Here is a 26,652-nt window from a genome sequence, read left to right as displayed (position 1 = left end):
GCCTGGTGTGGTGCCCACATCAAGGTTTCTGCAGTGACAGAAAAGAACGTGTTTACTTGCAGGGTGCCAGGTGAAGAGTACCAGGCAGCTATTGCTCAAATCCTGGCCTCCCTGATGGCCTGCAGGCGAGGGTTTTTAAAGGCAGGGTAAGTGTCAGGAAAGAAGCTACAGGCAAAATCATAAATCAAATATACCATGGAGGTTTTACATTGGTTTAAGCTTAAAAAGGTAAGGTACCTTGAAGTAGGGGGCTTATAGGTTGTAGGTAGAGTCAAAGATTTTCTGATTTTGTAATTGGCTAAGGAAGAGAAGCTTTGTTTACAAAGTTTGGGTTACTGGAAACAAGTTAACTGGCTAAGAGTGATTTTCTTTAAGGCCCCCAGGAAGAAGCAAAGCAACGAAGCTTAGTTCTCACTTCCCCCTTGTCTGCATCTGGACTCATTGCGGGGGTCGGTACCTCTGAAGGACAACTCAGGGACACAGGTAAAGGAGAGGCCTTTAGTTTCTATAGTGAAACCAAACATCTCTGAAGCTTTAACTTCCTGGGCCACTGTTTTAGGCTACGATAACCTTTTATTTTAACAAGTTGCTTATTTACTCCTGGGGCTAGCTAGGTGCCTGAAATTTCTCTTGAAATAAGTCAGGATTTTCCTTTATTTCTATGCTTAGGGTCTATAGGCCCCTAAAAGAAGGGGTCCCTGCTTCATCTCACCCTGAACTCCAAGATCATATATCCGACATCCAAGCTGGCATACCCACTTGATTTGCATCTCAAGCTCAGTGCACCCACTGCTGAGCTCCTAATCCTACTCTCTGCTCTTCCCGCTATCTCTCTCTCCCGGTCTCAGTCAATAGCAACTCTGTCCCCAACTGCTCAGGCCAAGAGCCCTGTGGTCACACTTGACTCCTCTTTCTTCTCTCAACACAACTATCCCATCACCAACTAACCCATGGGCTCTGGCCGCAAAACTTCATTTACTCCCCCTAGAGTTGCCATCCTGGGTCAGGCTCAGTGATGGCTCATCAGTGTCATTTCACGGCCACCTAACAGGTTCCCAGCCTTTGAAGTGGCCGGGTCTTCAGGCAGCAGCTGTAATGGAACTCCTAAAATGCAGAGGAAACCATGCTACTCCCTGCTGTCAACCCTCCATCAGCTTCCCTTCACACCTACAAGGACATGCACACTCCTGGCCAAGGACTGGAGGCCCTGTGTGATCTGCACCCTGCCTGCTGCCTGACACACTGGCCCTGTGCTCTCCTGCTTTGCTCCTCAGTGTCCAGTACCTGCTGCTCCCCCTGTGAGGCTCCACCCTTCCAAAGATAGCTGGGTGCTTGCTCTCTTCCTTCCAGTGTCTCCTCAAATGGCAGCTCATCAGGAAGGCCTTCCCTGGCTACCTTACGTAAAAAGCAACTTGCTAGTCTCCCTCACAGCCAGCTGACTTAATTGGCCTAACTGTTCACCATCGGACTGTCCTGAACTCACTGATGTATGTGTGATGCCTCTTGCAATAGGATGTGAGCTCCATGAGGGCACAGACTCTGTTGTGTTCACTGCTGCATCTCCAGCACTTGGAAAACAGTACGCACTCGGTCAGGATTTGTTGATGAGAAGGTATTTTGCTTTATATACCTAGATGGAATACAACCTTTACAAGGCACTGGTCAACACCATTACAATGCCTCCAGCCGGTCTCAGAGACTCACCCACAGTTATGCTATCCTCTCCAATACCACATGAATTCTGTCTCTACCTGTCCACACAAGAGTCAGTGCCAGGAGGGGCTTCTGGGGAATATTTTCTGGAATCCGATCTGTTTTTCTGACATTCTTGATTTATAATACTGCCAATTAATTCTGGATATTCCAATTATTCCAGATTTTCCAGTACTCACCATAACTTATACCCAATAATACCTTGAAGATTCCAAATTTCCCCATTTTATATGTCATATAGGGGAGATGGGGTTGTTTCAGGCATAGCCATAAATCACTATCAATAAGGAAATACAAGATGAGTAGAACAAGTGTTTTTAAACTGTTGTTAGGCTTCATGGTCAGGCAGGACTAGGCGGTGTTGCATGCAACTAACAAACATCCCTTAGCATGGGGGTGCTTTGGTTTCCTATACTCATGTCCAAAACCCACCCACATGTTGACTTCACTGCTGGAATCTGTAAAAGGTTGGTTGGTATCTCTGTAAGATACTGATGGCCAGGTGGCCAGCACAGGTGGGATGGCCCTAACCTGCCCACCTTTGTGGCCATAGTTGTTTATCATTATATCAAGTTCCAATGGACAGATTTAACCCATAAAGGTTGACCAATGGCTAGCAGGTCATGAGGTGCAAAATATGTTAAATACACATCTTTCCAGTGCGTCGGGGCTTTAAGGAGATGGTTAATTCAACAGAATATCAGTCAGCAGAAAATCAGTCCTTTCTTTCAGGGAGAGTCACAAAAGGACACTGTACTGGATGACCAGGAAGGCCCATGACAGAAACTATGGCCAAAGCCTGCCAGGTCTTCGGAGAATTTGGAAATAAATTTTAAAAAGGAATAGCACATGAGTCAAAGTCATCTCCTCAGGGACTGGTCTATAATGACCCTGATGATGGTTGGTTTCTTTAGAGTTCACCTTTCAATAAACCTTTCCCCTACCACTATCACCATCACCACTAGTAAAAGGGGTTCACCTGTACATCCCCAACTTGCAATACACAGAATGCACCTGCCACCCCTTAACAGTAAAGCCTCTTCACCTTACTTGAAGAACGACTCTCTCTTTGTAGAAACTGCTATTAACTTCTCACAAAAGGAACCCACAGACTGTTCAAAACAGGGGTTGGAAAACTACAGCCCATTCACCAAACCCAAGGCTCTGCCTGTTTCCATGCATAAGTTCTACTGGATCATAGCCACACCCATTCCTCCACCCACTGCCCATGGCTGCTTCCTGCTAGGACAGCAAAGACCTGGGGCCCACACCATCTAAGACACTTACTACCTGATCCTTCATTAAAAAAATGTACCAATCCTTGTCTTAGAGCAGGCAGCCAAATAAACAGACACAAGAATGCCATTGTAAAAACACACGGCCATGTCCTGTCATCCACTTCCACAGTTAGCACACAGAGGAGAGCAAGCAAAGGAGTTTTGCCCATCAGCATTGTGACAGATGCTGTGTGCCCCACAGCGTCCCCTGACTCCCACCTCTAGAATTGAAAGTTGCTTTCTGCAAATACCCTAGACTGTGCTTGAAATTTTTTTCTGGCCAAACAAGGCAAGCTGAAAGCTACCCATAGACAGATGGGTAGTTGGTGAATAAATACCTTAGCTCTTTCACTCTTGAGTTGGGCTAACAGAGGTACCTCCAAAAAATTCCTTTTTTGTTTAAACTAATTCAAACTGGGTTTGTAGCCATTGTAATTTAAGAGTCCCAACTAATCTCAGTGAGCTTTTCCACAGCATCTTCTCCAGGAATTGATCTGGGGACCAAGGTGCCCAACACAGAATCACTGGGCACCCAGGGCTCTGCAGGGACAGAAATCCCAGGTAGGCCCCTTGAGCACCATGACAGTCAACACGCCTTGGCTCAAGACAGCAACGTTGGCCTCCCTACTCCCACCATTCAACCAGAGACTCACACTTGACGGCAAGTCTCCATGGTTTCTGGGGCTATGATGAGAAATGACTTCTGTCCTCCAGGGGCCTGCATGACCTGCCTCTGACTCTCTCCATGCTTGAGGCTGCCTCAGCCTCTCCACTCATAACTCTGCAGCCACACTGCCTTTCTTCCATTTCTTTCACCAGGCCAGGCCTTTGCTTTCCTGGGGCACTTCGCAGTTGCTCTTCCTTCTGCCTGGAACATTGTCTCTAAGATTTTTAAATGACTGGCTCATTATGGTCATTCAGTACTCAGCAAAAATGTCACTTCCTCAGAAAGGTCTTCCTTGACTACCCTGTCTAAAGTGGGGCTGTCACTCCTGCCCCCACACTCTAACACATCACCCTGTTTTACCTTCCACTTAGCACTTGCTACTGTGTGCTTGTATTATCGGCCTCTCTCTAACACAGTTCATGCTCCTACAGAGCAGGGACTTCTCTCTTATTTACTACTGTTACCCCCAGCACCAAGAGGGCCCACTATAGGTGCTATATCAATGTGTGTTGGGTAGATGAAGGAGTAAATGAGTGGATAGAGGGAAAGAGGGAGGAACTAAGGGAGGGAGGGAGGGAGAGAGGAAGGGAGAATAGAAATAAGATTGATTCCTCTCCAGAACTGCCCAGATGTTGCAGCTTGGGGCTGGGTCGGTCACTACTTGAGCCAGATGTTTTCCCATAAAATAAGTATCAATGAGAAATGTATTAAGCTGCAAAACTAAACTACAATAGCTAAAAGATATGAAATTCTTTTTCTTTTTTTTTCTTTTTGAGACAGAGTTTTGCTCTTTTTGCCCAGGCTGGAGTGCAATGCTGTGATCTCAGCTCACTGCAACCTCTGCCTCCCAGATTCAAGCAATGCTCCTGCCTCAGTCTCCCGAGTAGCTGAGATTACAGCTGCCCACCACCACATCCGGCTAATTTTGTATTTTTAGTAGAGATGGGTTTCACCATGTTGGCCAGGCTGGTCTCGAACTCCTGACCTCAGATGATCCGCCAGCCTCAGCCTCCCAAAGTGCTGAGATTACAGGCTTGGGTCACCGTGCCCGGCCTATTTTTCTTACTAATAATAATTCTCATGTTAGGCAGCTGCTAGCACCAGTTTAGCTGTTTAATGGTGTCACCAGAGACCCAAGCTCCTTTCCACTTCACTGTCTTTGGTGTGGTGGCTCTCCCATATGTGTCTTGCCTCATGGTCACAAGATGGCTGCTGCAGCTCAAACATCACATTCACACTCAAGCAGAAAGAAAAGGAAGAGGTGATGACAGCCTTACCTATCTAATTCCTTTCAGGAAAGCAAAAGCTTTTGCTGAAACCTTCCACCAACCACATTATATCACATTAGAACCAGATCCCATGACACAGCTGCAAGGAATTCTGGGAAAGTGACTATATATCCCTTTCAGCCTCTATAGCAGAGAAGCAGGTGAGAGACAGGGGGTTGGAAACAGGTGTTCTGTTGAACCAAATTCTAGCTGGTCACTGAGCGTATCCCCAGCAGCCATGACAACTGAAAGAGGGAGGAGAGGAAGCATCCAGTACTGACCAAGGAGTGTTAACAAGGCCACCAGAGAGAAATGTTTCTCTCACTGATTCCAGCCACATCGACAACTTGCAATGCAGTGAGTGTGCTGAATACAATGATTTGGGAAAACACAGCCCAGGAGTACTGAAACCAAGTTGTTCTTATTTCAATAATCGGTGGGCTTCACAATTAAATTAAATGAGATGAAATAATAATGGTGGGAAAATGTGTCAGTTTATTTTTTTTTAGAAAGGCTAAATAACTCACTACATTTAGTTATGAAGTTGTTACAAGCTGTTAATTATTTTCAGATTAGGTAAAAGAAACAAACCTGGGAGATGTGTCTGGTGTGTTAATACATATTATTTACCCTGAGGTGACATTTTAATAGCAGGGAAATCACAGGCGGTCTCCCAGCCCTGCACACATTTTGCCACAAGCCGCTGTGAGCACATAAATCTTAGCTCTGTCAACAGTAATGAGGCCCAGAGAGTAGGCACCTGCTGGGGCCTTGAAACTTTTTCTGAGGAAAATCTACATAATTAAGGAATTGTGAGCACTCACGTCTGATTTATTATTAAAACAACACACCTGGGGCCACATTTGCTCCCTGACTCGTCGGTGCTCAACAGACAAGTGATTAAACATCAGCCTCACAGGGAGTCCCCCACACTCTCCCCGCAAACTTTCCACATCCCGGCCCCTCTTCTCAGAGAAGGAAAAGAAGGCACGGAGCAGCGCGGCAGTGAGGGTGGGAAGTGCATGCTGGGAGGCCTCTGCTGGCCCAGCTCTCAGAAGAGCAGGGCTCACGGTTAACAGCACTGACTCTGAGATGGGCCACACCTGGATTCAGAGTCCATCTCTACCATCGAATTCCTGTGTGCTCTTCTACTTCTGAACCTGTTTCTTCACTGGTAAAATAGGGTGGATAATGGCTCCTGCTTTATAAGGTTGCAGTAAGGATTAGAGATATAGCCCTGGGTGGAGTTTCCAGCAAACAGTCATTGCTCCTGGTCATGGGACAGCTGCCAAACAGCTAACATATCCACATGCAAGGAAGGAAAGGCGAGAAGTGGGTGACACTAGCCTTATCTGTGCTATTAAATCTCCCCAACCCCTTGCCAATAGCAGTAGGAACTGCAGTGAGCTTTTCTGTGCTCCCTGAGGCCTAGGCAGTTTCTTTGCCATGGTTTCTTTTATATCCTCTACCTATGAAGATTCCGTTCCTAAACCCACTTTCTTCTGCAGGAAGCCACTCTCTGACCAAATGAGAGCTCGGTACCATGTCAACTTCAGTGAGGGCTACCACAGTGCATCTTCACATCACCATCTCTGTGGACACAGAGTGGGAGGAGACGGCAAGCACCCACCAGTGGGAGCTTTCCCCAGTACTTTGTTATGATGTCTGATACCATGAAAAGACACCAGAGCGCCAGTGTGAAAGCAAGCCCATGCGCCAGGTGGAGGAGGTCATCATGGACTGCTCTATCGCCAGAGCCGGCTCCCCACAAAGCAAGGAGGGTGCCCCACCCTGCCCGACACTGGAGCCAGGCTGCTCCTCACAGTGTGTGGCCGGCAAGTGGGAGCTGGGGAGACTGGTAATGCATCAGAAAGACTCTAGACGAGGGCACTGCTTCTGACAGAGATAGCTCCCAGGATGCTCTAGACGAGGGCACTGCTTCTGGAGGGAATGGCTCCCTGGATGTTCACCTGGGTAAGGGTTCACAAAGGCTTCTCCATCTCTACCTGGGGCTCAGGGTTGGTGTGAGACAGAGAAAAATGCATGAGGCCCGACTCTCAGGTTATCGCTCCGTGGCAGCTGCATGGCTCATCTGACACTGGGTAGCCCAGGTGGTGAGCCCTCTCTGAGCTGGCAGGACACAAAAGTGGCCCTTCAAAGGCTGGGAAGTGAAGCAGGGCTGCTAGGGACAAGAGGGACTGGAAGGACAGTGAGATTCCAAAAGGCAGGGGGAGGGCTAGGGAACGGAGGTAAACATGGGCAGGCTGGGTCCCTAACACTGTATTTCCTCAACTCTAAGACATCAATTTGGGGATGAGCTTTTGAAACTCATGCAAACCCTCCCTTAAATGACACAAAGGTAAAGTGCATCCTAATTCCAGAATCTCCTGATGTGGGGGTGGACTCGAGAGCGGCCACACCTGCATCAGGCACTTCTTGTCTCCATCTCTGGTGCATGTGTGCCCTCATCTCATCTTCACAACCACCCTATGAGGGACAGCATTGCCAGTTCTATTTTACACAAGGAAGCTGGAAATTGGGGCCTGGTGATTTGGTCAAGGCCTTCTGTAGCCCTCACTGGCTGGAGTTCCTGCAAAGCTCATGGGAGGCAGGGACTGTGGATGGGGCAGGTCCAGTTGGGGAAAGAAGAAAGGGAGTTGCCCAGGCCCCGGCCCCCATCATCACCCACCTGTCTCATCCTCCTCCACTCAGCAATCAGGGCAACCTGCCTTCCCTTTGCACTTGGAGTGAAATCCAAGCACCTTGCACAACTGACAAGTTCTTATCCCACGCGGCCTGGGCCACTCCTCCCCACATCCTTTCTCTCTCTTGAAAAGAAAGGACTCAGCCTCTAGTCATTCAGCCCATGGCCTGCTGACCTTCCAATTACAGTAACAGTAGTCTCCTCTATTTCCTTCTTAGCTCTCTGAAATTGCCTGTTTCATTTCTGTTTGCTTGTTGGCTCCCTCTGGCCACATATACACTGGAATGAGAGCCCCACCACAGCAGGGACTTTTGTCTTTTTCTCACTGTTGCACACCTTGTGTTCTCCGAATGCATAAACCCACCCCACCCCCAGGGGGTAGCATGCCTTAACTTTGAACAAGTCACCCAAACCAGGGGGCCCAGCGGGACCCACGTAAGAAGCAAACACAGAGCTGAGCAGTGTCCCAGCAGCTCATCCTAGCCTGTGCAGATGACCTGTCTCTAAGCCCTTCTTCCCTGAGAATGAGACACTTCCTAAGTGCTCCTTCCTGCCTTCTGCTCTGCAACTTCAGACCCGGTTCTTCTCTGTCTTGTCCTGTTAGGAGTGGAGTTCAGGTGCCTCTCCATGTCCCTGTTTGTCTTCACACACCAGAGGCAGCCTCTTCATCGGCACTGGCATCCCAAGGCTGCTCAGCATTCCCGAGTGATAGGAACTACTAGGAAAGTAGCTCCAGAACCTTCTTTCAGTGGAAAGCCATTGGAAGCTTGTGACCCTTTCAGGACATCAGTTAACATGTGCTTAAAGAGGCCTGGCCTGGCTCACCTTGGGGTTTATGAGAGAAGATGTAGTCCTGCCTTTGGAGAACTCAGACTCCTTAGAAAACCAAGACTGGTGCTTGCACAACCACTAAAGATTCATTCAGAATTATGTCGCCTTTAAGGCTAAATTGTGAAATAAAAACAGCAGGTGCCTGAAGAGTTCACAAGCCACGGCAGGCTGGAATTGCCAGGAAGGGTTTCTTGGAGGAGGTGGGAGAGCACGCAGCCTCAGCCTTCACAGACTTACAGGGATGAATTCTCTGGGAGAGGAAAGTGCTTCTGAGACCTTAATTGAAGTCTTGCTGATGTTGAGGTTTTTCCAACGCACCCATGGGTTGTTTTTGTTGTTGTTTTATTTTCCAATATATTTTACAACTTCTACACATGTCAAAGTCAAAGATGAAAACTGATAATTCCCAATTAATGCCACTAAAACGTCATTCTGACAGTTCCATCAGGCATCTACAGTTTCAGGCCCCTCCCAGCTTTGGGGAGCTGGGAGAGAGTGGGAGGAGCCTAGCCCACTCCCATGCCGTAACTGGCCCCAAGGATGGCTGGGGTTTGCAAACCACAATCAGAAGTGGAGAGAGAGGAGTGCTTCGAGAAAGAACTCAATGGGTAAGGAAGGTTCCACAGATGGAAATGTATAAGGAATTCACAGGAGTCTTACTGAACATGCATGGAAGCAGCAATTCCTATCCACCGAGAGCCCAGTTGCAGGTGCTGGGGGAGGAGCCCCCGCTGCTGCAGCTGTGGGACAGCACAGCGTTTCTAATTCCTTTGCACATGCAGAGGCTCCGGCCTAAGATTACTACTCACTGTGATTACAGACAAAAACTCCAATGTACATTTGACACTTGAAATCCTTTATTTCATCAGATCTTCAAAACAGCCCCAGAAGGAGCAGAATCTATAAGCTGAAGAGACTGAGGCTAGAGAAATTGAGTGGTTTGCCCTGGGTCACACAGCCAGTAAAAGCACTCAACTCCGCCTGGCATTCTTATCTTCCATTCCCCTCACTACGCTCCCCCACAGAGGCCTCATCCCGCTATTCTACCTGCGGTCCTCACGAGTGTACACACTGAATCCAAGTATCAGACTGAGGAAATAATCTTTTTGATGCAGTGTTTCCCCATTACAAAGTGATATTGCCTTGTCTTTTCATATTCCATTTTCCCTCAAAGCTGTACCATTAAGGAATATATTCTGACTTATGCAGTAAAGTGTTTAACCTTTTTTAATGTTTTATTGATTCTTAAAGCTTCAGTTACCCCAGAAGATCCTGACTGCTACATTAACAATGTCATTGATATTCTTTTAACAGGCCCTCTGCAACATAAAATGCAGCATGGGAAAGATGGGCCCCAACGACCTGTTAATCAATGAGGTAGTCTTGCATCCACCTGCTGCACATTGCAGGCAAATGGGTGATGAGAAGATCGACTCTCAGGTTCTGGCAGGGGCTGTGACATCCAAGCCCAGACAGCTGGGCTGCCCGAGTGTGGAGCAAATGCCCCCTTTGGAGGCAGTTGGTGGAAGAGGATAACATTTTTCTCCAGGCTGCTCCCTCCAACCCCTTACAACCAACCTGGTTTTCACAAAGTCAAACTGAATTTCAAGGCCAGCCATGCATTACCACTGGAAGCTTTCAGCAGAGGTGAGATATAAAGTTCAAATACTTTTTTTTTTTTCTTTTTCCCTGAGATAGGGTCTTACTTGTCACCCAGGCTGTAGTGCAGTGGCACAATCACAGCCCTCTGAGGTGCAAGTGATCCTCCCACCTCAGCCTCCTGAGCAGCTGGAGCTATAGGTGTGCACCACCATGCCTGGCTTTTTTATTTTTTGTAGAGACAGGGTTTCACCATGTTGCCCAGACCAGTCTGGAACTCCTGGCTCAAGTGATCCTTCTGATATAGCCTCCCAAAGTGCTGGGACTACAGACATGAGCCACCACACTCAGTCAAGTCCAAAATCTTTAGCAAGGCATACAGGCCCTCCTGTCCTGGCCTCCGCTCCAGCTGGCAACCTCATCTTTCTTCACTCGCCCCTCTCTGAAATCTATGCTGCAGCCACACCTACCTAACAGGATTAGCGTAAGGCAAAAGAAGTACTCACCTCAGGGGCAAAATTAAAAGGGGCAACAAAAAACTCAGTGATCAAGATAAATGTTATTGTAATGCAATATTTTTTTAAAAATCAAAATCAGTGCAAAAGATCCATGGTTAACAAGGTATCACAAGTTAAAATAAAGACATGATCTGCCCTGCACTCGCATGTTCCAGCCTCACCTGACACAGTCAAATCCTGGCCCCACCTACTCCTTCTGGTTTTCCAAACTGTGCTCTATCTCACCTCCTGTGCCATCTTCCCTACCTAGAAGACTCCCCTGTAAATCATCCTTCAGGCAGGAGCTGTGATGTCACTTTTTTCAGGCAAGTCTTCCTTGACATTCACAATAACTACCCACACACGCACATGCACATACCTGGGACTCAGGCCCCTACTCTGTGCTCCAGTAACACCCTCCTAGTATTCACCACATGCTATCACAATTGCTTGGCTGTCTCCCTGACCCATCTGTAAGCTCCATGAAAGTGGAGGCTGAACCTCTACTGTTGCTGTCACCACTGTTTCCAGAGCTGGTGGAAATGGTTGGGACTATGGCTGCAGTGACAGCTCCTGTGAAGGCTGCCTGCACCAAGTCAGGCTGGGCCTACATGGAGACAGGTCCCTGGGAAGTCCTGATGGGCTGGGAACCTCAGGCAGGCTATTGGCTCCCCAACCTGAAACCGCATCTGCAGATGCTGTGAGATTAGGGTTGATGGACCCGAAACACTGAAGGACAAACTGAGAGACATCCAGGAAACACGGAAGTTTGGGTCCCGATGTGAGAGAGACAGTAGCCCAAAGGACCAGGTGTCATTTTCAGGGACAGGTTAGGGACAGCTGTTTTTTTTTTCATCAGCCTTCCCCTGGGTGGTCCGTGCCCATCCATTTACTCTTGCTGGGATATTTTCTGTCTCGCAGCAGTAGTGGCGAGGCAGTCATGACAAGGAGCCTGGGTGGGTGGCTCCTGACAGAGCCAGATGCAGGTAGACTGGCAGGCCTTGTGCATTCCCCGCTTCCCCAGCCCACCTCCCTCCCACTCCTCAGGTTTGGGTGATTACAGCCAAGGATGACAGCTCTTGAAATGGACAGGGGCTACAGCAAAAGTGCCAAGACTTTAATAAGATAAGGTGGGAAGTCAGAGGGAGAATGGGGCTGATAAGCCTGGGCCATCTCTACCACATAGCACCACCCCTTCTCCTCCTAAATCGCCTGCCCTTAGTCCATTACTTCTCCTACCACCCCCTTGCTAAATTTACCCAAAGAGACATGAGCTAGGGCTTGGGCTTTAGCTCAATATATACTCCATGGTATTCACTTAGCAGCCAAAGTAGCTGATTACCCCAGGGAAATGTGAACTCTGAGAGGAAGGATAATGAGACACTGAAGGATGTTCCTCCATAAAAGAAAGAGTATGACACCCAACAGCCTGCACTCCACTGACAAAGCCTCTCTCCTCAACCCATCTCCAGCCAGGCTCCTCTGAGCCCTCTTCTCGTCCAGGCCTCAACCAAACATTCACAGGGTTTCTTTTTTTCCTTTTTTTTTTTTGTTTTGAGATGGAGTCTTGCTCTGTCTCCTAGGCTGGAGTGTGGCTCACTGCAACCTCCATCTCCCGAGTTCAAGCGATTCTCCTGCCTTAGCCTCCCCAGTAGCTGGGATTACAGGCACCCACCAACATGCCCGGCTAATTTTTGTATTTTTATTAGAGATGGGTTTTTGCCACGTTGGCCAGGCTAGTCTCGAACTCCTGACCTCAGGTGATCCTCCAGCCTTGGCCTCCCAAAGTGCTGGGATTACAAGTGGGAGCCACTGCGCCTGACCCGTTCACAGGGTTTCTAACAGCTCAAGGCCATACCCCTAGGATGACCCTGGGCCCAATTAAAGTGCCTGCCTGAGAAAAGGCTGCCAAAAACATTTACTGTTTTTTTCCAGCCAACACCTGAAGACAGTATAGAGCCTCTGTCTCCCACTCTCTGAAGGAGGACAGGATCCTACCTCAGTAACTGCCAGCCTTAGCCACAGCTGACCTACTCGCATTTACATGAAGTCTGCATTTTTCACTTCCCTAACTCCGCTAAGCTTCTGCTTTCCTGTCCCTACTCCCTCTCTGTCTCTTAAAACACCTGTTCCCCTCTGCACAAATCAAAGAATAGTTCAGTTCTTGCAGAACTCTTTTCCCTACTGCAGTAGTTACTGCTGATTAAAATCTGGCCTCCCCACTTTAATCAGTGTCCAGCTTTGTTTATCTTTGACATTCAGAATAAAAATTTATGACAAGCATAATAAATAAACACAAAAATATATGAAAGGCTACTGACTAAGCCATTATAAACAAGATATAATTAGAAATTTGGAGAATGGAAATGAGAATGATGGAAATATAGAGCTCAATAAACGGGCTGATGGTAGAGCGGAGGGGCAGTCAGTCAGAAGGCTGTATGTTTCTTCAAAATAAGACCCATTGATCAGCAGTATCTGCACCCCCTGGGAACTCGCCCCAGACCGCCTGTGTCAGAATGTGCCTTTAGCACTACTCCTGAGTGAAGTGTATGCATGGTAAGTCTGAGAAGAGGTAATGTGCTTCTTAGCCTTGACTGCACACTGGAGGGATCTGGGAGCTTTAAAAAGTACTTACGCTTGGGTCCTCACTGTCAGAGAGCTTCCAAGTAAGTAGCTTGGGGTATAAAATTGTAAACATTCTGCTGGTCATTTTAATTTACAGCCAATTTTGAGAACCACTGACTTAAGACTCTTAGAAAAGGGATAGGGATGAAAAATGTAAAAATTACAGGATGTAGAGCACAGATTTAGAAGAATCATTATACATAAGACAGAAGTCCCACCTGGAGAGACAAAAGAAAAAGGAGAAGAGGGAATACTTTCTTAAAAAAAAAAAAAGACTTAAAATTTCCAAGAATAAAGAAAATGTTCAAGACCCTATGATGATATATCGAAAGAACTCATAGAGTGCCAAAAAGGAAATATTTTTAAACATTCACATAGAAAAATATAGGCCGAATGTGGTGGCTCACATTTGTAATCCCAGCACTCTGGGAGGCTGAGGTGGGAGGACTGCTTGAAGTCAAGAGTTTAAGAAATATTACATTGATACTTGGGAATATTAAGGACAAAGAGAAACCTTTAAAACTTCAGAGTGAAGAGGTAGATACCCAAACAGGAACAAGAACTAGATGACAGATGTCTCAACAGCCGCACCCCAATGTCATTTTGGTATTTTCATATATTTAAAGTAGCGAAGAGAAAAAAAAAATTAACTCAGTATTTTTTATCTAGTTAAACTATCATTTAAAAATGAGGGTGGAATATCCACAGTGGTACAAGGCCTCAGAGGGTTTGCCATAAAAGACCACCTCTGAACCACCTGTGTCAGTCCAGGTCCATGGGTGAAACAGAGCTGGAAGTTCAAGCGCTGCAGTGGGAAAATGGAGGAGAAAGATCAGGCAGGGGCGGCAGGGGAGCAGCTCAGGCTGTTCCTTCGGCCCAGGCTCCAATATGGCTCAGCACAGTGCTGTAGCTGATGCTGGCTTTATTTAAATATGTGAGATTTTGTTCATTATGGATTTTGCATTAATTTTGATTTTTCAATATTACGTGTCTTTAATTGCTCAGTTTAACAATTAAACTGACACCACCTTAAATTTTGCTCCTGAGGCAAATGCCCCACCCACCTGACCCTCTAGGCCTCTAAGGATAGGGATATTTGCAAAAACCACCTCAGTTCATCAATGCTCCAGTCCAGGCAACATCCAGGGTCATGGTTCTTCTCTGGTTGTGAAAATTAAAAACCGGTCCACCACCCACTTCTTGGCCCTATCCCCAGCCAGCCAGCAGAGCATTGCAGAATGGGGGCTTCCATAGTGAACACTCTGAAGATTGAAATTCAGCCTGAGAACTTTGTGGCTGGAGATGGCTCCTGCTGCGAGAAGGGAATATGACAGATGGCATAAGATATTACAGTAATTTTACTGACAAAGCACTAAGCATATCACAGAAGAAGTTCAAAATCAATTCATCTGCTTCCAAGCAGAAGCACGTCTAACAGGCAGTGAAGCATCATCTTGATAATGTAGTTGTTCCAAAAGAAGAATGAATTAACCAGCCTACCCTAAATGTGTCTGTATGACATGCTTTTTTGTTTCCGTTACCCTGATAAGGACTTAAAATTCCATTTGTATGGAAATAAACCAAGCTTCCGAAGTTATCTTCCTGTTCCGGGGAGTTATCTCAGGAGGTCTGCTGCAGAACTTTCCTCTGACTAAATGGGATCTTAGGCTCAGAGCCTGCAAGGTTTCAGCTTTTGTTGTTAAATGGTAAAGCAAACCCTAATTCCAACCACTACAACTTCGCTTCTTTAAGGGCCGTATCCATTAAGGTTGTTTGATTACAAACAAAGAAAACTGGCTCTGAGCAACCTGCTATCCTTTCAACAAGTTCTTTTTCTACTTAACATTAACTAAAGAATCAGCTGAGCAGGTTAAAATTAGAATGGGCACCATGCAGTGCATTGGGTGGTAGAAAATAGTTGACAACTCTGTCAGAGTTTATTCATTCCAACAACAGAACCCTTGCATCCATTCTTTTCTGCATTCTCTACAATTTTTTCAGTATGTTTTTTAGTATGATGTTTTACAATCTAGCATTCTCCCCTCAAGACTGAAAGCCCCAAGAAAATGAGTCCAACTGTTCATGTTTGAGTCATATGCCCACACTAGGTTGACAGTCTCACCAAGATGTTCCTCAGTGAGTGAGGAAGGTTCGCTAAAGAGACATGGCAGTGCTGTTCCAAGGAAAGAAAGAGCTGGGTGCTGGGTGGACAAGGACCACAGAGAAACTGAGAAGAAAAGTCATTTCTCCTACTGTCCCATCTCCAAAGAAGAGGAGGAAGTAAAAATTGAAAAATAACAGACTGATTGGCGCCACTGGTCAGGCCTGTAGGTTAAAGATTAACCCCCACCCTAACCACTTGTGTTATCTATAGATCACAGACAATGGTATGAAGAAATACTTGCCTTGCTCACCATCTCCACCTAGTCAAGTACCCCATGCTTGCTCGATCTATCATGAGCCTTTCACGTGGACCCCTTAGAGTTGTAAGCCCTTAAGGGCCAGGAACTCTTTCTTAAGGGAGCTCAGTTCTTGAGACACAAGTCTGCCAACACTCCCAGCCGAATAAAGCCTCTTCCTTCTTTAACCCAGTGTCTGAGGGGTTTTGTCTGCAGCTTGTCCTGCTACATTTCTTGGTTCCCTGACCAGAAAGCAAGGTGATTAAGGGACAGTCATGGCAGCCCCTTAGGCAGCTTAGGCCTGCCCTGTGGAGCATCCCTGTGGGGGACTCTGGCCAGCTTTAGCAACATGAATCCTGAGAGCACTCCTGGGTAGGCATTTGCCCTGGTGGAATGCCTCATCAGAGCAGTGCACACAGTGCACGGCAGGACCCCACAGAGGATCAGCGCAGTGCTGAACACCGGGAAGGAACTGGCGCAAGCAGTCCGGACATCTGGAATATGGTAGTACCAGTCCTGGGAACTTACCCACTCCATTTGAGTGGAAGTGTGGCCTGATCACCCACAGCGTGCCCTTATCGGCACTTTGGTCTCAGTTTTGATTTTGTTTTGGCTTGGCTTGTTTGAAAAAAAGGAAAGTGAAAGTGAGTGAATGCTTGTGTTTGAAATGGGCACCAGATGGGCAGCGGTTGCATCCGAAGTGAGTGTTGAGCCCCGAGCTGCAGTTCCGTAGGATACCTCATACAGCTAAGTGGCAGTTCATACTGGCGCCTGGTACCAGCCTTCCTAAGCTAAGAGGATCTGAGATTCCTGCAAGGGAAGCAGCCAGTGTCGGGCAAGGCGAGTGAATGACCCCTTTACCCTTTCCCTTCTTGTGGCGTGAGCGTCGTTTTTGTCTGGGGAGTGGGGGTGGGGGGCGGCAGCGGAGATGGGTGAGATGCAAAGTAAGCCCACTCCATTAGGAACTATGTTAAAGAATTTCAAAAAAGGTTTTAATGGAGATTATGGGGTTACTATGACCCCAGGAAAACTTAGGATCTTGTGTGAGATAGATTGGCCAGCATTAGAAGTGGGTTGGCCATCAGAAGGAAGCCTAGACAGGTCCCTTGTTTCAAAGGTATGGCACAAGGTAACTGGTAAGCCAGGACATCCAGACCAGTTTCCATACATAGACACTTGGTTACAGCTGGTTTTAGACCCCCCACAGTGGTTAAGAGGACAGACAGCAGCATTACTAGTGGCAAAGGGACAGACAGCCAAGGAAGAATTCCGCTCCACCCGCTGAGGGAAGTCAGCTCCTATGACCCAACATCAGAGGATTCATGGTAAGAAATGGTGCCAGTGCCCCCCCACCCTTCACCAAGAAGGAAGCCCTCCCACTCCTGAGCCCACTGTGCCCAAACTTCCACAAGGCCTATGGACCCCTAGGCCACCCAGAGTAGAAAAGAAAGGATGTGAGACCTCGAGAGAAACCCTCCCTTGGCAGCCCGTTTGAGGCCTAGAACTGGGATACAAATGCCTCTGAGAGAGCAATGGTATACTGGGGTAGAGGAGGACGGGCATATGGTGGAAAGGCATGCCTTTGTGTACCAACCCTTCACCTCTGCCAATCTCTTCAACTGGAAAAACAATACCCCATCCTATACCGAAAAGCATCAAGCAATAATTGATTTGCTCCAAACTATTATCCAGACCCACAAACTACTTGGGCTGATCGCCACCAGTTGCTCATGTACCTCTTTAACACAGATGAAAGGCGAAGGGTGCTCCAAGCAGCAACTAAGTGGCTAGAGGAACACGTTTCGGCTGATTACCAAAATCCCCAAGAGTATGTGAGGATCCAATTACCAGGAACAGACCCCCAGTAGGACTCAAATGAAAGACAGAGTATGCAAAGGATAAACTGGTACAGGGAAGCCCTTCTGGAAGAGTTAAAAAAAAGGGAGCTCAGAAGGCCACAAATGTTAAAAAAAAAAGTCTCTGAGGTCATTCAAGGAAAAGATGAGAGTCCTGCACAATTTTACGAGAGACTATGTGAGGCCTATTGTATGTGTACTCCCTTTGATCCTGACAGCCCTGAAAATCGGCACATGATTAGCATGGCTTTAGTTAGTGAAGGTGCAGAAGACATTAGAAGAAAACTACAAAAACAGGCTGGGTTTGCAGGCATGAATACTTCACAGTTATTGGAGATAGCTAACCAGGTGTTTGTGAATAGAGATGCGGTAAGCTGCAGAGAGAACTACAGAGAGAGCAAATGCAAAGCCTGGCGAAACACCGACCTGCTAGCCGCAGCTATTAGAGGGGTCCCCCTAAAGAGGTGAGAGAAGGGGGGCCCCGGGAAAAATACGCAGTCTGGCCGTCTACGTTTGCAGTGTAATCAGTGTGCTTACTATAAGGAAACAGTACACTGGAAGCACAAGTGCCCCCAGTTGAAAGGGAAACAAGGTGGCTCTGAGGAGGAAGCCTCAGACAAGGACGAAGGGACCTTGTTCAATCTGGTAGAAGGGTTATTGGACTGAGGGGGACCGGGCTCATGTGCCCCCAAAGACCCCATGGTCAGGATGACAGTTGGGGGCAAGGACATTGAGTGTATTGATACTAGTGCTGAACATTCAGTAGTAAACACTCCGGGCACCTCCTTATCCAAAAAGACTACTGATATAATCGGAGCCATAGGGGTTTTGACAAAGCAAGCTTTCTGTTTGTCCCAGACCTGCACTGTGGTGGGGCATAAGGTAATTCACCAGTTCCTGTACATGCCTGACTGCCCCTTGTTTTTACTGGGAAGGGACCTACTTAGCAAGCTGAGAACCACTATCTCTTTTACAAAGCACAACTCTTTACAGCTAAAGTTACTGGAATGGGAGTCATCATGGCCCTTACGGTTCCTTGGGAGGAGGAATGGAGACTCTTCTTAACTGAGCCAGGACAAGAGATAGGACCAGCTATGGCTAAGCAGTGGCCAGGGATGTGGGCGGAAGACAACCCTCCAGGGTTGGCAATCAACCAGGCCCCCTTACTCATAGAAGTTAAGTCTGGGGCCCAGCTGGTCAGGCAAAAGCAGTACCAGGTCCCCACAGAAGTACTTAAGGGCATCCAGGTCTATCTCAAGTACTTGAGGGCCTTTGGAATTATAGTTCCTTGTCAGTCTCCATGGAACACTCCCCTCCTACCTGTTTCCAAGTCGGAGACCAAGGACTATGGGCCAGTACAGGACTTGCACATGGTCAACCAAGCTACAGTGACTTTGCATCCAACAGTACCTAACCCGTACACATTGTTGGGGTTGTTGCCAGCTGAGGACAGTTGGTTCACCTGCTTGGACCTAAGAGACACGTTCTTTAGCATCAGACTAGCCCCTGAGAGCCAAAAACTGTTTGCCTTTCAGTGGGAGGATCCCGGGTCAGGTGTCACCACTCAGTACACTTGGACCCAGCCCCCCCAAGGGTTCAAGAACTCCCCCACCATCTTTGGGGAGGCACTGGCTCGAGACCTCCAGAAGTTTCCTGCCAGAGACCTAGGCAGTTGTGTGCGCCAAGGGTACCCTGCTTGGGCACCTGGAGGACTGTGGGTATAAGGTGTCCAAGAAGAAAGCTCAGATCTGCAGACAGCAGGTACGTTACCTGGGATTTACAATCCAACAGGGAGAGCACAGCCTGGGATCAGAAAGAAAGCAAGTCATCTGCAACCGGCCAGAGACTAAGACCAGAAGGCAGGTGAGAGAATTCTTAGGAGGTGTAGGGTTCTGCAGGTTGTGGATCCTAAACTTTGTAGTATTGGCTAAGCCCCTGTACAGAGTCACAAAGTGGGGAGATAAGGAACCTTTCAAATGGGGCTCCCAACAGCAACAAGCTTTTCATGAGTTAAAAGACAAACTCATGTCGGCCCCAGCCCTGGGGCTACCTGACCTAACAAAAACTTTCACACTGTATGTGTCAGAAAGAGAAAAAATGGCAGTTGGAATTTTAACCCAGATGGTGGGGCCCTGACCAAGACCGGTAGCCTACCTCTCCCAACAGCTAGATGGAGTTTCTAAGGGTTGGCCCCCATGCTTAAGAGCCTTGGCAGCAACTGCCCTGCTAGCACAAGAGGCAGATAAGCTAACTCTTGGGCAAAACCTAAACATAAACCCCTCCCGATGCTGTGGTAACACTAATGAACACCAAAGGACATCATTGGCTAACAAATGCTAGACTAGCTAGGTACCAAAGCTTGCTCTGTGAGAATCCCTGCATAACCACTGAAGTTTGCAACACCCTGAACCCCACCACCTTGCTCCCAGTATCAGAGAGCCCAGTTGAACACAACTGTATAGAGGTGTTGGACTCAGTTTATCCTAGCAGGCCCGACTTCCGAGACCATCCTTGGACATCAGTAGACTGGGAGCTGTACGTGGATGGGAGCAACTTCGTCAACCCACAAGGAGAGAGGTGTGTGGGATATGCAGTGGTAACCCTGGATGCTGTCATTGAAGCCAAATTGTTGCCCCAGGGCACTTCAGCCCAGAAGGTCGAACTCATTGCTTTAATTCGGGCCTTAGAGCTAAGCGAAGGTAAGACTGTACGTTTACACTGACTCTCAGTATGCCTTTTTAACTCTCCAAGTGCATGGGGCATTACACAAGGAAAAAGGTCTGTTGAACTCTGGGGGAAAATACATAAAATATTAGCAAGGGATCCTGCAATTATTAGAGGCAGTTTGGAAGCCCCAAAAGGTGGCAGTCATGACTGCAGAGGACACAGGCGAGCTTCCACCTTGATTGCCTTGGGGAACTCACGAGCTGACTCAGGGGCTCGAAAGGCAGCATCCACCCCACTCCAGGGCATCAGTCACAGCCCCCCTGCTCCCTCAGGTGACCTTGTACCTACTTATTCTAAAGAAGAGAAGGACGTTCTCTAGGCAGAGGGAGGGCAGGTGATAGAAGAGGGATGGATCCGGTTATCGGATGGAAGAATAGCTGTGCCACAACTGCTAGGAGCCACAGTCGTACTGGCTGTGCATGAGACCACTCACCTAGGCCAAGAGTCACTTGAAAAGTTGGTAGGCCGGTACTCCTAGATCTTGCATTTGTTGGCCCTTGCCAAAACAGTGGTGCAGCTGTGTGTCACCTGCCGGCAGCACAATAAGCAAGGTCCAACTGTCCCACCCAGCATACAAGCTTATGGAGCAGCCGCCTTTGAAGATCTCCAAGTAGACTTCACTGAGATATCCAAATGTGGAGGTAACAAGTATTTGCTAGTTCTAGTGCATACATACTCGGGGTGGGTGGAGGCCTATCCAAAACAGACCAAGAAGGCTCGTGAAGTAACCCGTGTGCTTCTCCGAGATCTTATCCCTAGGTTTGGACTGCCCTTACAAAACGTCTCAGACAACCGGCTGGCATTTGTGGCTGACTTGGTACAGAAGACAGCAAAGGTACTGGGATCACATGGAAACTACATACCACCTACCGACCACAAAGTTCCAGAAAGATGGAGCGGATGAATCGGACTATCAAAAATAGTTTAGGGAAAGTGTGTCAAGAAACAGGATTAAAGTGGGTACAAGCTCTCCCTAAGGTATTAAGATTAGATGTACCCCTTCTAAAAGAACAAGATAGTCCCCTTATGAAATATTATATCATAGGCCCCCTCCCATACTACAGGGACTCCCAGGCACTCCTCGAGGGCTAGGTGAAATTGAGTTACAGAGACAGCTACAGGTTTTAGGGAAAATTATACACACAATTTCGGCCCGGGTAAATGAGAGGTGCCCCATCAGCTTATTCTCCCCAGTTCACCCTTTCTCTCCTGGTGATTGGGTATGGATCAAGGATTGGAACGTAGCCCCTTGCGGCCATGGTGGAAAGGACCCCACACCTTCATCTTGATCACTCCCACAGCCATAAAGGTAGAGGGAATCCCAGCCTGGATTCACCACAGCCGTGTAAAACCTGCAGCACCTGAGACCTGGGAAGTGAGACCAAGCCTGGACAACTCCTGCAAAGTCACACCCGAAGCTGACTGGTCCACGCATGGCCAAAGCATAAGGAAACTCATCGTGGGACTCATTATCCTTAAATTTTGAACTTGTACAGTAGTACTTCAACTGACCTTCCTCAGATTGAGGACTGTTCCCAGTGTATACATTAAGTCACTGAGGTAGGACAAAAGGTTGCTGCAGTCCTATTATTTTATAGTTATTATGAGTGTACCGGGATTCTAAAAGGAATTTGTTTGTATAATGCTACTCTATACAAGGTATGTAGCCCAGGAAGTGACCAGCCTGATGTGTGCTATAACCCATCTGAGCCCCCAATGACTACCATTTTTGAAATAAGATTGAGGACTGGCAGCTGGGGAAAAGCTGACCCGAATAAATAACTGGAACAGAAGAGAAAGGAGTCCCCAAACAAATTATCTTAAAATTTGATGCCTGTGCAGCAATCAACAGTGACCTGTATGGAAATAGGGTAAGATGTGGCTCTCTAGATTGGGAAAGGGGCTATACAGTAGAAAATAAGTTTGTTTGTCACGAATTAGGATTGTGTAGTGATGAATGTAGTTACCGATCCTGTGTCATTTAGGCCATCTGGAAAAAAAGATGAGAAGGACCCTGTCCGCCTTCAAAAAGGAAACAGTAACTCTTCCTGCACCAGTGGTCACTGTAACCCATTAGAACTACTAATTACCAATCCCCTTGATCCCCGTTGGAAAACAGAAGAGTATGTAACTCTAGGAATTGATGGAACTGGACTGGATCTCCAAGTAAATATTTTCATCCAAGGGGAGGTCCACAGGTGTTCTCCCAAACCAGTGTTTCAGACCTTTAAGATGAACTGAATCTGCCAACACCAGAGCTTCCATGAAAAAAAAAAAAAAAAAAAAAAGACAACTTGTTTCTCCAGTTATCAGGAAATGTAGCTCATTCCCTCAATGTTACTTCCTGTTATGTATGTGGGGGAACCACTATGGGAGACCAGTGGTCTTGGGAAGCCCGAGAATTGGTGCCTACTGATCCAGTTACTGACATAATTCCAGTCCAGAAAGCCCAAACTAGCAACTTCTGGGTCCTGAAAACCTTGATTATTGGATAATACTGCATAGCTAGAGAAGGAAAAGACTTCACCATCCTTGTAGGAAGGCTCAATTGTCGAGGACAGAAGCTGTATAACAGCACAACAGGGACAGTCACCTGGTGGGGTCTAAACCATACTGAAAAGAATCCCTTCAGTAAATTTCCTACATTATAGACTGCTTAGGCCCATTCAGAATCTCATCAAGACCGGACGGCTCCCTCTGGACTATACTGGATATGTAGGCACAGAGCCTACACTCAGTTACCCAATCAGTGGGTAAGGAGTTGTGTCATTGGCACCATTAAGCCATCCTTTTTCCTACTGCCCGTAAAGAGGTAAGCTCCTAGATTTCCCTGTCTATGCCTCCTGAGAAAAGAGGAGCATATCTATAGGAAATTGGAAAGATGATGAGTGGCCCCCCAAAAGGATCATACAGTACTAGAGGCCTGCCACATGAGCACAAGGCAGCTCGTGGGGATACTGAACCTCCATCTACATGCTCAACCAGATCATATGGTTACAGGCCGTCTTAGAAATAATCGCTAATGAAACTGGCAGAGCTTTGACTCTTTTAGCCTGGCAGGAAACCCAAATGAGAAATGCCATCTATCAGAATAGATTGGCCTTAGATTATTTTCTGGCAAATGAAGGAGTTGTCTGTGGAAAATTCAAATTGACCAACTGCTGTCTGCAAATACATGATCAAGGACAAGTAGTTGAAAATATAGTTAGAGACATGACAAAGCTGGCATATGTGCCCATGCAGGTTTGGCATAGGTTTGATCCTGGATCCTTGTTTGGAAAATGGTTTCCAGCTCTAGGAGGATTTAAAACTCTTATAATAGGAATAATAATAGTGTTAGGAACCTGCATGTTACTCCCCTGTATGTTACACGTATTTCTCCAGTTACTAAGAGGTTTCGTAACCACCTTAGTTCATCAAAAGACCTCAGCACAAGTATACATGAATCACTATCGATCTGTCTCACAGGAAGATCTAGATAGTGAGGATGAGATTGAGAACTCCCACTAGCGAGTGAGGTTCTCAAAGGAGGGAATGAGGAGAAAGGCCATTTCTCCTACTGTCCCCTGTCTCCAAAGAAAAGAAGGAAGTCAAAACTGAAAAATAACAGACTGATTGGCACCACTGGCCAGGCCCGTAGGTTTAAAGATTAACCCTCACCCCAACCGCTTGTGCTATCTATAGATCACAGACAATGGTATGGAGAAATACTTGCCTTGCTCACCACCCCCACCTAGTCACATACCCCATGCTTGCTCAATCTATCACAACCTTTTCACATGGACCCCTTAAAGTTGTAAGCCCTTAAAAGGGCCAGGAACTCTTTCTTCAGGGAGCTCAGTTCTTGAGATACAAGTCTGCCAATGCTCCCAGCCGAATAAAGCCTCTTCCTTCTTTAACCCGGTGTCTGAAGGGTTTTGTCTGTGGCTTATCCTGCTACAGAACCAATTCTTCTCAAGTCAAATCCACACTTTTATGCATGCTGAAGTTTTGAAGTTTTCCAACAACGGAAGGTTTGGAAAATGCACTTTGCACGGATACAACACACAAAATCTTATCATTATCATCTTCACCATTATCAGCTAATGTTATTATTTGGAAAATCTGGCCGAGTATTAATAAAGGTGGGATGTTTACTGTGGGAAAGTGAAGGCTGTCTTGAAATGGCTTTTTATCTCAATAGAAGAAATAAAAAAGGGTGGCCGAGAGTGGTGGCTCATGCCTGTAATCCCAGTACTTTGGGAAGCCAGAGAGTGGATCACTTGAGCGCAGGAGTTTGAGATCAGCCTGGACAACATGTCAAAACCCCATTTTTACAAAAAAAATATACAAATTAGCTTGGTGTGATGGCTTGTGCCCGTAGTCCCAGCTACTCATGGGGCTGAAGTGGGTGGACCACTTGAGCCCAGGAGGGGATCAAGAGGTTGCAGTAAGCCAAGATTGTGCCGCTCCACTCCAGCCTGGGCAACACACTGAAACTCAGTCTAAAAAAAGAGAGCGAAAATACAGAAGTGAGAAAACTGGTTATTGTTGGTACCTGCTTCTGGAGAGCCTGGATTCCTGCTGCAGCCTGTGGGTCACTGCCCTGCCACACAAAGGACCATGTAACCATTAGGCACAATGGGCATACACTTAGGGGCACACAAAAGTTTTTTTTTTAATTAGAAGAAAAAAATGAATGTTTAAGTTGAAGAAAATGCATAATGTTATGTATTTGTCTTTATACCAAAGCAGCTGCAAAATTTAACCACAAAAGTCATAATGTAGCCCCAAGTTACCCCCACTACCATGGAATTTGTATGCTCTGTACAGGAGTGCAAGGGCTAACTTTACTCCCATTCCTGACCAACGATCTTCCTCCAGCTCACATGGGACCTTGCTGAATCATCCCCAGTGCTTTTCTCAGAAATGGGATCTAAAGTTATTCACAAATTCTGCATTCTTTCCTTTTTTAAAAACTCTATTTCTGTGACAGATTACAAATCCTGCATTCTTTATTCAATAGATATTAATTAAGTATTTAGTATTACACATGCAGACACTCTGCAAAATACTGGGACAAAATTGGCCAAGATAGGCTTAGTTTTTGTGCTTATAGGGATTAAAGTCAAATTGTGGAAGCATGTAATCAATGTGCTTATCTTACTGGGCTGTAATTACTTAGTTAATAGGGGAATATATATCCATGTCTAAGATTTTCTACATTTATGCTGATCATAGCATATATAACCTACACTCTGTACTTGACATTCACACACACACACACACATGCACAGAGTTCAGACAAATACGTTGCCTCTTCTTCTGTAACTTTTCCCCAAAATGCCTATCCTAACTACCCCCATGAAGTCCCCCAATAAGAACCCTTATTCAAACAAGTCCAGAATACAGACTTCTCATTGGGACCCTGCAAGAACAGAGGAAAGAATGGATGAATGGATGGTGTTAAATTAATATGTTAAGACCCTACCCCCCAAATGGATGGTATTAAGACAATGGGTCTTTAGGAAGTAATTAGGTCATGAGGGTGGAACTTTCACGATGAGGCAGTGCCCTATAAGAGGAGACACACAACAGCTTTCTCTCCACAATGTAAGAAAACCTGGACCCTGCTGGCACACTAATCTTAGACTCCAGAACTGTGAAATGTTTGTTTAAGCCACCCAATCTATAAGGTACTTTTGTTACAGCAGGTCAAACAAACTGGGATGGATGGATGGATGGATGGATGGACAGACGGACGGATGAATAATAGACTGAATAGATGAATAAGATACGGATGGGTGGAGGGAAGAAATAACAAGGATGAAAGAAGATGAATAGGGAGATTGAGGAGTGGATGTCTACATAAATAAATACATAAAAGAAGAAAAAGAAAATGAAAGAAAAAATGAATAGATGGAAAGATGGATAAATTAATATACATATAGAATTTTGACAGTAGGGATAAATAAATGGGTAGATGGAAGGAGAAAGCAAGAATTGATTTGAGGAAAAAGAGAATGAAGGGATGTGTAAATATATTATTTAAAAAATTATAGAGAATTCAGTAAGCACGAACATAAGGGTGAAATGAGTTAATGGATGAATAGATGGACAATTAGATAAATGAACATAGTGATGGGTTACTAAATGGGCAGATGGAAGAATCAAGTAATTCAGTAAGAAGGGATAGATGTAGGGAAGGTCGAATTGATATTTGGAAGGGCAGATATACAGATGAATAGGAGGGTGATGCAAGATACATACACTGATGACTGAATGGATAATAATGAGTGGCCAAAGTAACATAGGTAGAAATAGACGGAGTTTCATTTGGTCGTGTACAGGGAAAGGTAGATTCATGAGTACATGAATTTATGAGTGGATTGCATGAATAACTGGATGAGTGGATAGATGAATGGATGATGAATTGGTGAATGAAGATTCAATAAACATGTGGGCATATGAGCATATATGAGAAGATACTGTATTTAAAGTGATGTA

The sequence above is a fragment of the Papio anubis genome, chromosome 20 (assembly GCF_008728515.1).
Source record: "Papio anubis isolate 15944 chromosome 20, Panubis1.0, whole genome shotgun sequence".
Taxonomy (NCBI): domain Eukaryota; kingdom Metazoa; phylum Chordata; class Mammalia; order Primates; family Cercopithecidae; genus Papio; species Papio anubis.
Note: the sequence above shows the minus strand (reverse complement) of the source record.